At 41.8% G+C, this 17,875-nt stretch overlaps 1 protein-coding gene across 1 annotated transcript in view; it reads right to left on the reverse strand.

Moving 5' to 3' along the window:
- Positions 1-17,875, reverse strand: part of HMGA2 (high mobility group AT-hook 2) — a 105,739-nt gene that overhangs the window by 56,157 nt on the left and 31,707 nt on the right. The window lies entirely within an intron of this gene.

Consider the following 17,875-nt stretch of genomic DNA (forward strand, 5'->3'; position numbering starts at 1 on the left):
TTTTTTCTTGCTTCCTTACCCTCTATGTCTCTTCCAACTGTTATTTGGTCTCCATAAAAATATTTCTGTTGTGGTTGAAATTTGGGCATGAGACATGTAAGCGTATACCCAGTCTGCACATATAAGTTAATGGCACAGATTCTCTCATTACATGCTGTTTATATGCAGCTTTTACCACTTCTCAGTCAAAAGAGACTTCTACTTTTCCGTTGTATGAGCTCAATTTAGTCATCTAATCAGCTTAATCAGTTCAGGCCAAGTTCATTCAATTCCATCTACATTTGAGTAACAGGGGACTCAGGATTTTCCTTCTGAAGTTTTCTGTCTAATCACATAGCTATTCAACTTTAAAAAAATTATATGTCCACATATAGAATTCAATATATCTAATGCCTATTTTTGTGACAGAAGAGGTAGGGAAGCTCCGGGACACTGCTCCAAAAACATGCAGCAGACCTATTCGTTAGCAAACACAGCTGATTTGATGGCGTTCCTATGTTTTGTTTTATTTTGTTGCTGGATCCACTACAAATAAAAGGCACTGGCAGCTCAGCCAGCAACAAGTGAGAAGGGGCTTCCTCTCCTGCTGTAGCGTTCCTGGCTGCTTGAGCATGAACAGAAAGCATGGACAGATGCCAACTGGCAGAAATAGTAGAAATAGCAGTGTGTGATTCTAATACAAGCAGCAAAAAGACCAAGCACACAAATCTCTCTCCCTCTCTCTTTTTCTCTCTCTCCCCCATTGACTACGGTTACTTTTGGCAAACAGCAGCAGGCTTTTGCATGCTTATTTCCTTCTGATAGCTTTAATTATGTAGCCATGCAAGGTAATACTGTACAGTCTGTGGCAGTGTTGATGTGCGAGGGTAGTAAATAGAGGGCAAAAGAACTGATCAGCTGTTAAGCAGTCAGGGATATTCTCCTCCTTGGCTTTCTAATTAAATTCCACATAAATGGGCTTAGCTGGAGGACACCTCAGACCAATTCACATACACTGCAGGAACGCATGGGAAAGGGTGTGCACCTACAGGGAAGGAAAATGTGTAAACAGCAGTGACTCAGTAATCCCAGCACATTCATGAAAGGCAGGTTCACTGGGATTAATATGCTTCCTTCATCAACAGATCTTCATTAACAACTGCAGCAAGCATGCGTATACGTTTCAGCATGTAGAGTACAGCAGTGGGTGGACTGAATTCTTTAGCAGTTTTCTTCCTTTCTCTTCAGAACACTGACTGATCTAGACCAAGACTAATCTCTCTACAACTCTACAGTGAGTATGAGGACTTGCAGGGGGCTTCTCTCATAAATTATAACAATGATGGTTGTCATCATTTTGCTTCTAACTGAATGACTGATTCATAATCTGCTAAGGATTCCTCTCCCACTCAACCAACATTCACACTATGTCCAGCCAAAGCATGACATTTAATCCAGGGATTCCACAGAGCAAGGAAATACAAGATCATTCCCTAATCAAAGGTGGCTTTTCCACAAGAAATGAGCTCATTTGATAGAAATCACAACTGCTATTTCTTTCTAAATGCACCGGTACTACTGGCAGTTGTTTTGCTGCAGAAGGGATTGAACAGAAAGGATGGAGTGAGATGTTTTACATAGGGCAATGACAACAGATACAGACTGTTTAGGAAGATGTGCTCTTCTGAACTAATACATTTGGTGTTAGCATGCTGGGAGCCCATTAAGATATTGGAGGTTACACCAAGGGCTTATGCTCAGCATAAAGTGTTCAACATTTTCAAGAATCCATTCTTGTCTGCATTACAAATGTAAGAGGGAAAGCAGGAGAAGTTGAGCACATATATACCTCCCCTTCACAAACAGATGCATGCTATTACACAGGACAGGACAGGTTCTGTCCTTACTAGGACAGAAGAGATGTTGATTTATCCCTGCATTCTTTTTCTGTAAGCAGACACCTAGAGAGGGCATACAGAGAAAGGATATAGTGTGTAATCCCCTGCTACTCTCCAAGCCTTTGGCTATTCCCCACCTAAAATATTAGCACCTAATGTCCTGTAGCGAGGAGTTCCGCTGACCTACAACCTGCAGTACTAAGGAGCATCTTTCTCTGTTAGTCTACTATTGATTTTATTGATTCCACTCACTCTTGACTTTGGAAATTTAGTCAACAGTCAGCTCCTACCATATCTCCATCTCTCTCATGATTTTATAAGCTCTCCTAAATCACCTCTTTCCCAGGCTGAAGAATCACAGCTTAGTCATTCTTCAGAGAGTAGTCACTCAAGTGACACTCTTCATGATCACCCTTTAACCTTCTTGTGTTCTACTGCCTTCATATTTGTAGGACGAGCTGACCAGATTTGCATATAGCATTCATGGTGTTGACAAACATGTTAGCATATTGGCTCTACCTTGCCTTCAACCTCCAAGCAACAATTTTGGTGGGAAATTCAGTACAAAGGGAATCTAATGAAATGAAATGGTCCTCTATAGCACCTAAAATGGGACTATATTAATAAAAATGTTTCTCTGAAGGACAAGTCAATTTAAACACACAGTTCCCCTAGTGATAGTGGAAAACAATTCAAAGGAAGTTGAATAGATCTCGCTACAGACAGAAGCTTCATGCTTTTTGTCTGGCTGGCTGTGGGAACAGGTTGGAGAAGAAGGCTCAGGGCGTAGTGAGAGAGAGGAGAATGGTGTGTTTTGTTTGTTTGTTGCTTGAGTGATTTGGAAGTGTTTTCCTGTGGAAGTGACTATCTCTATCTCTAGTGATCTGAAATAAGTGTCAAAGGTTTGTAAATGGGTTACAGAATGAGCAATGGCACCTCCCATCGTTAGCTGTCTGCATTTATAACCACTTGCATACTTTTGGTCAACCACTGTAAAATAAACAGTCCTTCCCAAATGTTTTTGTTTTCTTTGACAGTGCAGCAATAATTCACTTGGTATGCTGAAGAATATAACAGCACTTAAAAATTGTTGTAAAGCTGCCTTTTTATGATTTATGTTTGTTTTCAAGCAAGAAGATGCCAGGCCTACAAAAGTATTTAAAATTAGAAGATGTATCATGTGAGCTTTTACGTGATACAATGTGAGCCCATGTAGAAGCGACTGTTTTATATAATTTTCATTTTGCAGGAAAGATCTGATCATTTGCGTGTTTCTCTGAAAAAATGCCTCAATGCAGCAGCCAGATTAACTTCCGCAATTACAAAAATCTAATCAAGATGACCAGAATGAGTCTCTTTCAGTATGAACTCTTAGGACCAGTGTTTACTACGCTGTATTGCCAGCAAAAGCAATACACTCATAAATGGACACTGTGGCTGATCAGAAGAAATATTTTTCAGATGGAACATTAGGTGGCTGCAAATGCAATCTGTACTTCAGACCAGTATAGAAACCTGTGAAAACTATTTTAGTGTCTGTCATCCTGTACTGCGAGGGAACAAATCTATTTGACCGTTGATATTTGTGCTAAGGCAGCATCACTGTGTTTTATCTCTCTCATTTTCTTTATGAAAAAGCACACAAAGACCCTGAACTCTGCTGTATGGCGTAGAGGAATAAACCGTACGTGAAGTTTGCTATTGAAGGCTCAGAGGTTATCAATTTGGCCATCACACCTGCACTCCTGATGAACAGCTGGAGACCCAGAGAGGCCTGGCCCAGCTCATTGCTTCTCCAGCAGAGAGCAGTGATACACTGTCAGTGAGCTCAGCTCTGGAAAGCAGAGCAGCTTCCAAGCACGAGCAAAGGAGAAGCTCAAAGCTGGCAAGCTTGTCAATGTGAATGTCTGGAGCTGGACTTGGAGAAACAGATGATAAGCTAAGGTCACCCAAAAAGAAAGCTATTAAAAATTCCTTTAAAAGCAGTGCCTGTGCCAGCAGCCCTCACTTCAGGAGGATTACTCATGTGAGTAAGAACTCTGACATCAGATCCTTGCAGCATTTTGCACTATAAGCCAAGTAGCGCAGAGGGCATTTATGCTATAAACTCCACCTGCCTCCAGAATACCTTCTGATACTCTCTGGCAGCTTTTGCTAAAGATGCTTTCACTTGTTCAAATGATACCAAGGAGAAGACATCCTGCTGCCAAGAGCACCGTCTACCTCATAAACTCTATTTGATGGCACAGTCACTGCAAATTCGACCAGTTCAAGTTGTGAGCAAGACAAGATTTACAGACAGAAGGAATCTTTCATTAGACCAACCAATACTGTCTGAAAAAAACCTGACAAGCTTGTTTCAAAGTCTACCCTGCCTCTAAGATGCTTCACATACTACAAAGACAGGCTTAACATATTCACCTGCACATCCACACAAGGCCACTTCAGCTTTTCATATCTTATATGCATTTTATCCTTGTATGCAGTCTCAATTGCCACTTCTAGTAGTAATACAGCCAAAATAGAAACCCATCTTAAGCAATGAAAGTTACAGAGTGCTAACTCACAGATTTCAAGGTTGATGTGTAAGCGACAGATGGCCAATAGCCTTATCTGTCCCAGCCACTAGGAAATGATGTTCCCTAGAAGAAAGAATTCCCAAGCGGAAGGTTTTTCCATCTGGATGTTTTACTTTCCATCTGAAGATACCAAAATATTTCATGAAGTAGAAGACCAGAATTATCGTTCCTGTTTTACACATAATGAAAAGTGAAGCATAGAAAGGGAACTGTCTGGATTGAGGTACCTAAGCCAGGCAAAGAAGTTGGCAGGACCCCACTTGTCTCCCTTTTGTTGAAGTCTGTCTGGCTATTGGCAGGGCCAGGGAGTTCAGGTAGCTTGTGTCCTCCGCTGCAGTGACTCAGAGGGGTGCTGGTCCCTGGTTCCATGGAAGGGATAAGACACAAGTAAGCTTGTTTTTATTCTTCCTACTCTCTTAATTGGTAGCCCCAAGATATTTCCAGGGCAGCATCTACAGTAAAACTTCTCTGTAAAACTGCTGAAGCAACTGAAACGTGTAAGAATTCCACCAAGCAAGTATTTCAAAGCAGTAAATGTGAGCTTCTGCTCTTTTCCTCCCTTATTTCACCATATCCTGCGTGATGCAGTCCTATGCCTTTTTGTCTCAAGTATGCGTGTGGGCACAATTCCTTTTTTACTCAAATAACCACATATTCTTTCTGCATCTTGTAGGCACATGACCCTGCAGGACAAAGCATGAATGTGAAAACACATAGCCTGGTCATGTACAGTGGTCTCCAGTCTTCCCCACCATCAGGAAACAATACCGAGAAGGAAACCACTGTGTTCTCATCAGCCTGAGCTGTGCTGCCAGTGGTGTGTTTTATCTATGAATCATGATACTAAATGGTCTGGTAGAGACTTCATGTAGACTGTAACTAGATCAGTAGCCTATATGATACAAAAAATAATAGTTATGAAAGCAAAAAATGAGTGGCTTCTTTTTTATTTTTCAGATCATACCCTCACCTGATGCCCTATCCTCACAGCCAGCATTCCTTGTTTCTGTTTGAATTTAGCAATGATACAAGCCTATCTATTTGCCATTGGCATCTTGAAGTTTAAGTCTGGCACTGCATAGAAAGGTAAAGGCCTAATTATTATTTTGTTTCTGAAGTTATAAGAAGATGAGATTTTATTTAAAGGACAGCCTCTGTTAATGCTTTCACATTTCCTCTCAACTAGAGAAACTGAGGAGGTCACAATCTCCTTTCCCCGGGTGCCTGGAAGGCATAAAAAGAGCAAAATGCTCCTCTGAGCAGATGGTTGCCTTTCAGAATCTCACAGCAAAAATTCTGGTACTTTGTGTAGTCCTTGGTTCATCACTACCAGGATGGCTCAGACTGGCACATCTTTGTGAGCCTCCACTACCTGTTGTGTTCTGTGATTTCAGGAGGAACAGGAAAACACTTTTTTTTTTCAAAACGTAAATGAAGCACAGCGAAAAAAAACCCCAAATACTAGAGTTTTGACCTCCACAGTAGCAAAGATACAATGTCTGTTACCATGTTTGCTAGGAAGCATGTAGGAGGCAAGGCAATGCTCTTGATACCTGTTATCCAATCCAGGTTCAAAGGGTGGGCCATGAAGCAGCTGACTTCAGCAGTCAAGGACACGGCAGAAGAAGAAGGATCGGATCGGAGCAGTACCTCTCCCAGAAGGCACACATGGAACAAGGTGGCTTTCAGGGGTCTGGCTCAAACCCAACTACACCCTGCATCTCCCATCCCTCTAAGTGATTGCCATCTTCTGCTACTATACGAGATTTCCTTCAGTGCAATCCTGTCCTGGTAGATAGAAGCATCTATCTCTGTTTCCCTCCTTCCTACCATGTTCTTGGACCCACCAGCAGGCAGCAGCAAAGCAAGTGGCAACCAGCACACCTCCAGCCCAGGCTCCTCAGCTATTGAAGAATGTGGGCTGCTGTGCCTGCTGAAAGGCTTGGGAAAGTGCAGCCCTGCTGTTTCATGTCAACATTCCTCCCCCTCTGCCTTTCCCAAGGTCTCAGGCAGAAAATCCCTTTTTGTTCTTATCAGTTCAAACAAGAACAATGAATTCCTCAGGCCCGCAAGAATGTGACAAGGTGCCAACAAAGCCAACCAGGAAGGTGATGTATGGTCTATAGGCTGCAGCTCGAATAAATCACTTCACAAACCAGTGCTGCAAGGAACGAATTCAAACAGCTTAGAGCCTCCCGTTCTAGCTCTGCCCGTCAGATTTTCACCTGCCAAATATCCTGAATAAAAGCACTATGTGTGATGTTAAAACGTTGCATGCCCTTTGCTTTTGTTAACAGGAATAACTGTGCAGCATGTAATTAAATCAGTATTACAGTGGTGTGCCTGCACAGCTTTGGTGAAGGCAGTTGCGGTTTAAACCCCTAAATTTGAGAGTTTACAACTGGATGTAAAACTGGCTTGTTGAGCAGAACTTGGCGCTCACAGCTGTCAGACAGGGAGCAAATGATTTTTACCATATTTCAAAAATAATTAGTTTGGCTCTTTTAAAATGATACCAATGTTTTAAAAAAATGAGGTAACTATGTCTGGATGCTGTTTAGTATATATCTTCCATTTCTACAGAGAAATGCTGGCAGGCAATAGATCTCCTGCTCAGCTAGCCTGGTTAGGAAAATAAGAGTAATGACCCACATATTCAGTCACAAAAAGGCACATTTAAGTATGGCCTATATAAATAAAAGTACATGTTCCACATAGGCAAGGATTTGCATGTCTCATCCTCTGCTTGGACAATATGCATCCTAGGCAGGATTGATATGATGCTTGATGCTGCAGATATCAGCAGAACAATTACTTCATTCTAAACTATACCACTGATTGGTATAATCACTGTATAGTCACAGTTCCTGGAAGCGTTCAAGAAATGTGTTGATGTAGTATTAGAGACATGGTTTAGTGGGCAATACTGGTGACAGGTGGACATTTGGACTAGATGATTTAAGAGGTCTTTTTCAAACTTAATGATTCTGTGATTCTCTTCTGTGATTCTAAGCCTGTGACAAGCAGGCATTCCTGAATATGCCGTATTTGCAAGCTGGTAAGAAAGACAGTAAGAAGGAAGAATTAACATACCTGACTGTTGAGCCTGATGTTTTTCAGATCACTTTTTTGCTGCTTGTGTTAGCAACCAATAATACACCAGCAAACGTGTTGCAGAGAATAGAAAAAGGAGAAACACCTCTGTAAAGAGAAATATTGCTGTGGCTCTCTAGTACATTTTTCCTAATAAATGAGGATAGACAGAGCTGGGTTTGTGCGATGCCCCTAACCCTACAGGCTACCTCTCAGAACAGCTTCAGCTGCAGCAGACCTTGGTGCTCCATCTCCAATGGAAGGACTTGCACAGGTATGAAGAAGCAGTTTTCTTTAACTATGCACAGATACATTAAAAAAAAAAAATGCTGCCCTAAATACATATTTTATACAACATACCAAAGCAGTCAGGTAAGTAATTTGTATATTGGGTTGAAATGGCCTGTTTGGAATTGCTGTGGTCTGTTGTACAGCCTGCTGGGAATGTAGCATGGGTCACAAAAGCCCTCCTGAGAGTTTTCTGTGTAAGGTTACTCTAGCTGAATAAGAAGGACTCTCTTCCAAAACTCACTCTGCCACCCCCGCTCCCTGGAGGAGTCCTTGCAGGCACAGGGCTGTGCCTGGAAATACTTCTGTGCGTGAGTGCCCTGCTTCTATCAGCCAAAGCAACCATTCCTAGCAGGGAGCAAGCAGTTAGGATTACAGCCTTCCTCAGCTGGGGGTTTCACAGAGTGCACAGAGACCGCAGGCAGTGCTCCGGACAGCACACTGCATTTCCAAAGAGCTCTTTCTTCAGTTTGACACCGAAATGCAGCATTCCTGGTGAGTGAGGTGTGGCAACAACAGAGGTGAGACGTGACATGGAGCCCAGGCTCTCGCTTAGACCTTGCAATGGGGCTGAGCTCTGGGTCACCTCGGTGGGATAGGGGAGAGGCAGTGAGAGGGAAGGGAAGGGAAGCTGGGTGTCTGGAAGCAGCAGGGCAGCGATGGACACCAGAGAAGAAAGGAGACAGCAGTACTGATGGGCAGGGAAACAGCTGGAGCCACTTCCTTGAATGATGCACGCACTAAGCTCCAGAACGTGTCTGGTGATGCTTGGTGACTTCCTTTAAATCTCAAGCCAAATAAAGACATAAAGACATTAAGATACATCACCATTAAACTATTTTTAAAGGAAAAGCTCAAATCCCTGAAGACAAATGTAAAAGCCACTTCTCTTTCAAGTCACTCATGATTCTTGGCTAGTGTCATGAAGCTTGGTGAACATGTTCTCTTGGAAAAAACTTCTGTGTGACTACAGATTTGCATACAGAAGGCACTGAGGCACTTTCAAACTCACATGCACAGTTTTTATATGAAAGAGCTTTCGATGTTAGAGAAATGACAACTAACTCCAAGGAACAGGAACTACTTTCACATTAGCCTTACACATTTACAACTGAAGTTACTAATAAGGTACTGACTGTCTCCATCTGCTCTATGGCCTGCTGACCTACCTAAATAGAAATTACAAAATTATAAAGCATTTTCAAATAAAATACACAATTTTATTGTACTCGTAATTCACTTTTAATTGTACTATACTAAATTACGGATATACATGCCATGAAGTGGCATAAAAATTCTACATTGCCTCCATTCTTCTATTATATCACTTTTTTATACCAAGCTTAAAGAACACCAAGGGAATTTTTGCTAACACAGACAGTATGTTAATCCATTTCACCTCAACAGCACAAGGTCTTAGCACAAATTACAAGCAGAAATGATCTTCGGCATCCTCTTATTCTCACTTCATAAAACAAACAAGTGAACACGTAGTTTGGCTCAAAGCTCTCAGCTCAGGAAAGGCCCCAAATGACATAAGAGCAGATGTCACCAGCTGGGGCTAAGTTATAGTAAATATCCTCTCACGTTGAGCATTCCGTCCTGTCCTGTTCCTACCACAGCTATACTGTGTGCAGTATCTTGATCAAATTAATATGTATTTGCACAAATACAGACTTTTACTACAAATAAATGATGCAGGATGATTAATAACCAATTTCCACTTCTGAAGCAGTGTCAAAATAAGTCATCCGCCTAACAGAATTACAACTCAACAGTAACATTTAATGAAATCCTGTATGCAGTTTATCATGTACTAATTTTGTGATGTCTGCAAAAGGAGAAGCTCATTTTTTATGTGATCTAAATAAGCACTTACAGTGGAGCAAGAGAATGACCCACCACTACTTGTTGCCCATTTGAACTCACCATGCTCTCAGCACCTCACTGAGAAGTGGCAGTGCCCCGACCCTGGGAGCTCTAAGACCTCTCAGAGGTCTTATGCCCAAATAGCTGAGGCAGATCTACGAAGGTCTTCATAACAAGTGACTGATTATATATATATATAGTCAATATAGTCAATTTCTCCACTCTTCATTTCAGTAGTGACTTGTTTGTTCATTTATTAATATCATATTATCAATAAAATATCTGCCATCCCTATTCAGATCGCAAACACTGTATTTTCAGTTACCTCTTTCCAAAAACATCAGAACAGGCATTCTGGGTAGACAGTGAAGCCCAGCAGTCTTTCTGAGACAGCCATTAATGAGGAACACTTACGGAAGAGAGTACGAATACAACAAGCAGATAATGACACTTCCCATAACACTGCCACAGTGTGCAATGATTTATGGCTCTGAGACATTCTGCACCTAAGCACTGGTACCAAAGCTCCCTATTTTTCCTACTTTCTTTGAATGTGTGTAATCAATCTTTGAATTCATGTGAAAACTTTCAGTTTCTTTAGAACACTGTAAAAACGGTTTTCAAAATGTATTGTGGGAAAAAGCATCTTTTGTTTCCATCAGACCTACCAGCCACTGATTTCATCAAGTGACTCCCAGTTCCACTATCCGAAGTATGACAGTGAACATTTCTGCACCCTACAGATTTTAAACACCCTGTGAACACACCCTACCCAGTCATCTTCCCTCCTGGCTGAAGAGCCCTGTTCTGTTTGATTCTTCAACTGAAACTCCTGCAACAGCCTTGATCATCTGTTTTGCTCTCCCGTGTGTCTTTTCCAGTTCTACTGTCTTTGCAATTTGCCTATACCACATTTTTTGCTAGCAGAGGCAAGTCTCCAAGATGGCTAAGGAATGTTCAATGGATTCTAGAGAAGAGAAGATTCCTCTGGCTGTGTTTAGACTGCCTGGTGACTGAGTGTGGTGTGCCAGGTTTTTAGGTCAGAGATGTGGCCTGAGCATGCCACAGCTCCCTTCTGTGCTGCACCTTCCGCTTTCCTTTCACAGACAGGTGTGTGTGATTTGGGGAAGGAAAAGTAGGAAGCTGGTATGCTCCCTAGTCTTGCTTGGACGTGGATCTGGAGCATGGATGATGTGCACATCTGGAGCAAGGAGCCTGCAAACATCCTCAAGTCTAATCATTCATATGTAGCCTTCTTACTCTCATGAAGTTGCCTATGACTGGCCTCGTTGATTGGGTAAATAACAATTCCTGTTGCTCTGAGGGTCCAGCAACATGTGCAGTCATATGACTTCATCCTTTGCAACTCAGTGCAGAGTGGCCATGCTTTCCTGATAACGGCACAAACCCAGGCATCCTAAAAATCCTGTATGCCCTTCAGCTGACAACCTATAGGAAGAGGTTATCTCAGCTTCCCAGCATCACTTTGCCCCAAAGACAGGTGATGAATGATGAGGCAGTGGCCATGAATACCATGATAGCTCATCTCCTTTGTCCCTTTCCCCATTTTCTGACCACCAGCCTCTCCTGCAACTTAAAGCACTGAGCGCACGCTGGGAATACCTACAATAGCAGAGCAATGCCTGGATCTCTGCAGTGAAGCCTCCATCCTCACAAGCAAAGCATCAACTTGATTTCTCCTCAGGAGACACCTCTAAACAGATCTACAGAGATTAACTAGAAACAAAATATAGCCTGTGGCTGCTTCACCAAGCTACCAGTGCTTCCAAGACTCATGCTAAGCATGCAAAGTACATATTCTTCAGGATTTATTTTTGTTTACAGTTTGTTTGTTTTTTGAACTAAGCGGCTTAAGTTTCCATTAAGGAATCCCGTGCTGCCTCTGCAGGCACAGCTCAACTGGCTTTGCAGCAAACCGCCTTTGCCCTGAGCGACATCATTCCTGTTGTTTTGGGAAACCCAGGGCCCACCAAATGGCAAACATGGCCTTCCTCACGTTCAGCTGTCCCCTCCAGCCAGGGAGACAGAGCTCTCCTGACAGTATCTAAAGTGGGAATACAGTTTCCTGCTGAAAAGAGAACATTATACATTGTGGCTGTATAATTGCTGCATAGAGCCCTGGATAGATTTGAACATGCAGTAGATTCTCACAACCACTTTTACACCTCTTGTTCTCCACATAGTTAAAAAAAAAGGGGAAATTATATCACCACTGACCTACATTAACATGACAGTGTCAGGCACGGCATTATTTGCCAGCATTTTAAGGCTTGAATTAACCTGACCATAAACAGATTTTTACAAATATCTAACTGGTCTTCCATCTTCAGTTGGAAGCTCTACAAAATGTAAATCTTCTGCATTTTAACATGCACAATTTTAGCCATTGCTTTTTAAAGGCTTTGTGCTTCTGATACCATATCTAATGTAGGAGGGAGAACAATTCTGTAGGGAATTAGATGGGCAGATCTCAATGCTGTTCCTGATTGTGCCAAAGACTTTTTTTTCCTTTTTAAAAGAGAAGAGCAGTGTGGCAAGCATATTATTTTCTTGCTCTGTTATACTCATTATGTCTTGTCTCAAGATATTAGGATGAATTACGGTGAATCCAAATGTCACCCCTGCTACAATTCCACCTGAAACTCAGTATGACAGCAGTACTTCTCATCTAACAAATGCACTTCATTATGTATCGCTAACCCTAAACGTTTACAAATGTTTGGATATTAATATGAAAAGCTTTTTATCCTCAGATCTTACCTGCAACATACTAAGGGCTATTCTCTTTCGTGAATACATAGGGATGGGTATATACACATAAAGTAACAGAAGGAGAGATGCAGACGTGCTACTGTAGATGGTAAGTACCCAGAATTTGTATATTTCTACTACTGTATTCTTATCTTATTTGAACTCTGCCTCTACTTGTTCAACATTCAACACCTTTACATGTTCTCCATTGGCTTAGCAATTCCAGTATGTTTGCAAGTAATGTTTGCTCAGAACTGTTTCAGGCCTGCCTCATCTGTGCTTTACATTCAATATGCTGTGGGATATTTTCCTTCCTCTTCCTTTCGATTTTAACTTTTTGAAGACTATATAAAATTGTCTCTCTTTAATTATGGATTTTTTTGGTAACCATTGAAAAGGCTTCTTGGTAACTAGTGTAGATCTACTGTATGTACTTAAGAAGATGTCTGTAGGCAGTCTTTCTCCTGACTAAAAGACTCCTCACTCCGCTGACTCTTGATTTGCTTTTAACCAATATCTGCAGTGATAGACTGCTCCCCGTTATGAGGTACAACTGTGGAGGAATTATAATGAAGTAGAACACAGATGACTCATTAGGATGTACAGTATGACAATTACGGTATGGAATTAGAAAGTAAGCACTATGTATTTTTGTACAGCATAAAACAAGGTTCCTCAGAGGCCACTAAAGTTCTCTTGGATTTGGAATCATGCGTTCAAGTACAGATCTGAAGACTAGCAACTGAGTATTTGCCATGTTTTAATGCTGGTAGACCAACTTAAGTCAAACAAGTTTATTACATCAATTTCAGCTCCTCACGAATATTATTCCTGAGTTCAATACATATTTTTGAGGATTTCAGAGAAAAGATGCTGGGGTCTATATTTAAAACTCCCCTTTAAGAGCTTTAGGCAAACTGGTGGATGGGGCCAACCTGCAACTCTTTTGGCTGTGATGAAATTTTTATTTGCATGCAGGATACTATTTTCAGAGGCCATTTATCCAACATCTTTATTTAATTCTTTTGTTTGATGAAGTTATTTATATTTTGCACACATTGCTTTTGTCAGTACTTCTAATCACTGGGTTAGGTCAGTGCTTATCCAGAGTAATCAAATATTTCTATCATCAGCCACCTAACAGAACAGGTGGCAATAACCATTTCATACAAAAAAACAATTCAGAGACACTGGGCTTTTTGCTGTTCCTGAGATGGCCTGACCTCATTAATTCTTTGGTTGGAATTTAGCTTCCAGAAATACCTGTGAGGATTATTTCATAGATTCATTTTCTTGTTCTTAGATGTCTAATTGCCTAATTTGTAGATGTGATCAGGTAGTTAGTGCTCTAAGTACTATAAATGGCACCCACAATTATTTCCTGAAGCAAATCTGCAGGCATAAAAACATAGGACATTTTTCAAAAAACAGACCAGAAACGTGTTTTTAATTGCAGATAAAAGTATCCCCAGCAGCAGTAAAATGCAGCTAGAGGTGTCGTGCCCAAGTAGCAAAGGCTGGGTTTGTAACAGTAAGATACTGACTATATTTAGTGAAGCTGTAAATGTCATGTGGTGACAAATACTACATCGTGCTTGGATTTTTCAAACCCTTTCTTAATTATTATGAACTGATTGTCAGATACGAAAAAGAGTTGGGCAAAGGAAGCTAAGGTCTGTTTGCCTATTTGTACATTATTGCACAGTGTCTCTTAAGTATACACCTGTGTGCATGTGCAATAAAATTAAATGAAGACTTTCCTTCTTCCTTTCTTTCTTCTAACTACATAAGGCATGAAGATATCTAGTACAGATACTACTCTGAGATAATCTTTCCATTTCTGGCAATTCCTATGGCATCACCCTCAGGCCTTTTTCTTATACTGATGAAAAACAAAAGGCAAATAGCATGCAAGACAAGCATATAAAATTTTAGCTATCTGTAATAAAAACCTAAGGCAAGGTTATGAGAACTGACCAGCGATCCTGTTGGCAGCACCTATGACAATTCTGGTAGTTCTCAGCATTGCTGCCATCTGGTTTTTTTTTTGTTTTGTCCACTCACTGGTGAGTACAGCAGCATGCTGCAATCCTCCATTAGCACAGAACATCAGTGAACAACTCAGTGAAGCTACTGCAGCTTGCGACAACTAAGGATCTCTTGCAAACCCTTCTCTAACTCCATTCACTTTCAACCTACCTTCTATCTAAAGCTCAGCCCCCTTGTTTAAGAGTGGGTTCCCACAACACAGACTTCCAGATTTTTAGAAAACTTTAGCCTGTGTCTGTCAAATCGTTCCATGGGAATAAAAATCCACAACAGAGGAGAGGTATTCTGCCTGTTTTTGCCTTGGATATTAATGAAGGAAAATTACTAAATCAACACTCTTCAGCACAGATGCAAAGCCTTCTTTAATTCCCATTTGTTTAACTGAAAGTCTCAGCTGTGGAATGCTGGAACTGGGGTACTGAAAAACTGACTCAACATAAAGCACTTAATTGTCATTAGATGTAAAAGTGAAAGGTATCTCTACTATACTTCCTGTCCTGGAACTTCAAATGGAACATATGGCACGAGCAGGCGGAGAGCCTGGATGTGAAAATACAGATACAGTTCTCTTTCCAGAAAGACTATGAAGAGTAACTTACTAATCAAATGAAGTCAGAAACTCACAGAACACCAGATATGGTCAAAGAATGTCGGATTTTTAGGAGCTGCTGATTAGTTACAGAGACCTGAGCTTGCTTACAATTGCTGGTTATCTGGTACCCATTAGGGTTAAACGTGTTATGAGGAATCACTCTGGCTATACCAAAAGGGCAAGGCAACAAAAAGAAACTGGAAAACGGGACTGGGACTCTTGAGTTCATTTAGTTCGTTTAGATAGCGGGTGTTCTCATTGGCACTATGGAGGAACAGAAGCATGCTGAAGCGTTGAGTAACTAAGACCGGAATGTGATCTAAATCTTCCTTGAGTGATACTGGTGTGCAAAGTTTGCTCGGTGACAATACTTGAACCAGTTCTGTGTTATTTCCTTTCCCCCTTAACGATGAACACTAATAGCAGAAATATTCTGTTTCATTTCTGTTATATAAGAATCCTCCTACACCACCGTTTTAGTCACAGGACAGGTCAGTGGGCAAAATATGCTCATTACTATTTCCTTTGCTGAAGAAACACTTGCCAAATTGCAGAGGCAAGTGTTCTTCATTTGCCTTTTAGTCAGAGTGGTTTGGAGCCTTTGGCAGCAAGCCACAACCAGCAGAGCAGAGTGGGACACTTGTGCTGCCCGCATCAAGCTCATGGTCAGACTGAGCGCTGTGCTCAGGACTGCTCTGTGTGGCTTTCCAAATGAATAACATCTTAAACAGCAGAGAGTTCCACTGGCTCTCCATTCAAAATATCTAAGTATTAACTCACAGTTTCAGACGCTCGTAAGGTCTCCTCTGGAGTTTTGTCCTTTTTATTCCATTCACACTCCTCTTTACTCTGTCCCTTTGAGTTCCCTCTCACTCAGCTTCTGTAATGTCACTGAGCCACAAATCCTGACCAGTCTTTTCAGAGCATTTAGTCCACTGATTGCAAACCAGCAAGCCCACTTACTTATTTGCTAATACATTTTTTATAATGCAATGTAATCTCTTGCCTTTTCTTGCCCTCTGGCTTCACTCCATTTTTCCCTTCTTTAATGTTGCACAATAGATTGTGGTCTATCTTTCTTTCCATTTTGCTCTTTGTGTCTGTTTCTTCCTTCCTTTCCTTTTCATCCACTTGTATTTTTTCTCTTTTTTTTTTCCTGTGATGCCTCCTCCGCACAACCTCTGCATTTTCTTCTCTCCTTTTTCTCACAATACACCTCTGCCACCAAACTCTCTGTTTTCGTCACAGCCTCTGCAGTTTTCTTACTCTGACTCTTCGCTACAAGAAAGACATCATGGCCCTGGAGCATGTCCAAAGAAGGGCAATGGAGCCGGTGAAGGGTCTGGAGCACAAGTCATACAAGGTGTGGCTGAGGGAACTGGGATTTAGTCTGGAGAAGAACAGGCCCAGGGGAGACCTTATCTCTCTTTACAATGACCAGAAAGGAGGTTGTAATGAGGTTGAGGTTGGCCTTTTCTCCCCAGTAACAGCAGTAGAACAAGAAGTAATGGCCTTCAGCTGCACCAAGGAAGGTGCAGGTTGGTTGTTAGGAAAAAATTTCTTCTTAGAATGAATGGTGACATGTTGGAACTGGCTGTCCAGGGAGGTGGTGGAGTCACCATCCTTGAAGGTGTTTAAGAAATGTGGAGATGTGACACTGAGGGATGTGGTTTAGTTGACATGGTAGCAGTGGGTCGGCTCTTGGAGCAGATGATCTTTTTCAAACTTAATGATTCTATGATTCTCAACCAGACTTCTCCAATCTCTCACAAGAAACCCAGAGTCAAAATAAGGAGTAGGACAAAGAAGCTAGGTGCTGGGAAAACCTTTTAAAAATGCGAAGGTAATGCAGCCAGGAACAGGACTCACACAAAGAGGAGGCTTTAGCAGGGAAGAGAAGCGAGTGTTCACTGTGACAACTACTGCTGAACTAGCTGAGGAAGGTGGAATTTCACTGCTAAAAAGAAAGCAAGTCTATGGACTTTAACAGAGCATTAAGAAAAGACATCACCAGCTTCTTACATGACTTTTCTCCCTGTAAACCTTAGAAGAAAGTGAAGCAGGGAAATGCATGTGGATATTCTTTATTTTGCCTACATGTCTGTAAGCCAGAGCATCGTACAATGCCTTGCATTTAGCTCTTAAATGTCTATTTGTCTTCAAAAAAACATATGTCTCTGAGCATGAAGCAGCACATCCTGCTGCTTTCAGGCCTGGCCCTTTGGGATGATGACAGGAACCTGAGAAAGAGTCAGGAGGATCAGCAGCTGAAGATGCCACCCGGCTTCACATCTGTGAAACTAACAGTTATACCAGTGGGAGAGACCCAGGCGGAACTCAAGAAATATGGCTGCAGACACCCTTTTAGAACAGGAAGGCCTGGGAGTGATTGTCCTGGGACACAGTCCCAGCAGCCTGGCAGGCTTCTGGGTGAGCAAAACCCACCAGAGCAGCAGCAGTCAGTGGGGAAATCAAACAGAAGAGAGTCCAGGGGGGTTACTGCGGACTGTGGCTCAAGAGCAGGTCCCAGCAGACAGTGGGGCCGGTCTCCAGCCTCACTGCTCTCCAGTAGCTCTGCTGCAGTGACTCAGAGCAGTGCAAGTTCCAGCAGGACCCTCAGAGGTATGTGCCAGGTAATGAGACATTGCACTCTCTGGAAATATTCCTAATGCTCAGTCTAAATTTTCCTTTGGTCAGTTTTTCCAATTATATCCACTTTATCACAGAATCACAGAATGGCCAGGGTTGGAAGGGAC

Source organism: Tympanuchus pallidicinctus, unplaced genomic scaffold (assembly GCF_026119805.1).
Source record: "Tympanuchus pallidicinctus isolate F22 unplaced genomic scaffold, pur_lepc_1.0 scaffold8, whole genome shotgun sequence".
In the NCBI taxonomy this organism is placed as follows: domain Eukaryota; kingdom Metazoa; phylum Chordata; class Aves; order Galliformes; family Phasianidae; genus Tympanuchus; species Tympanuchus pallidicinctus.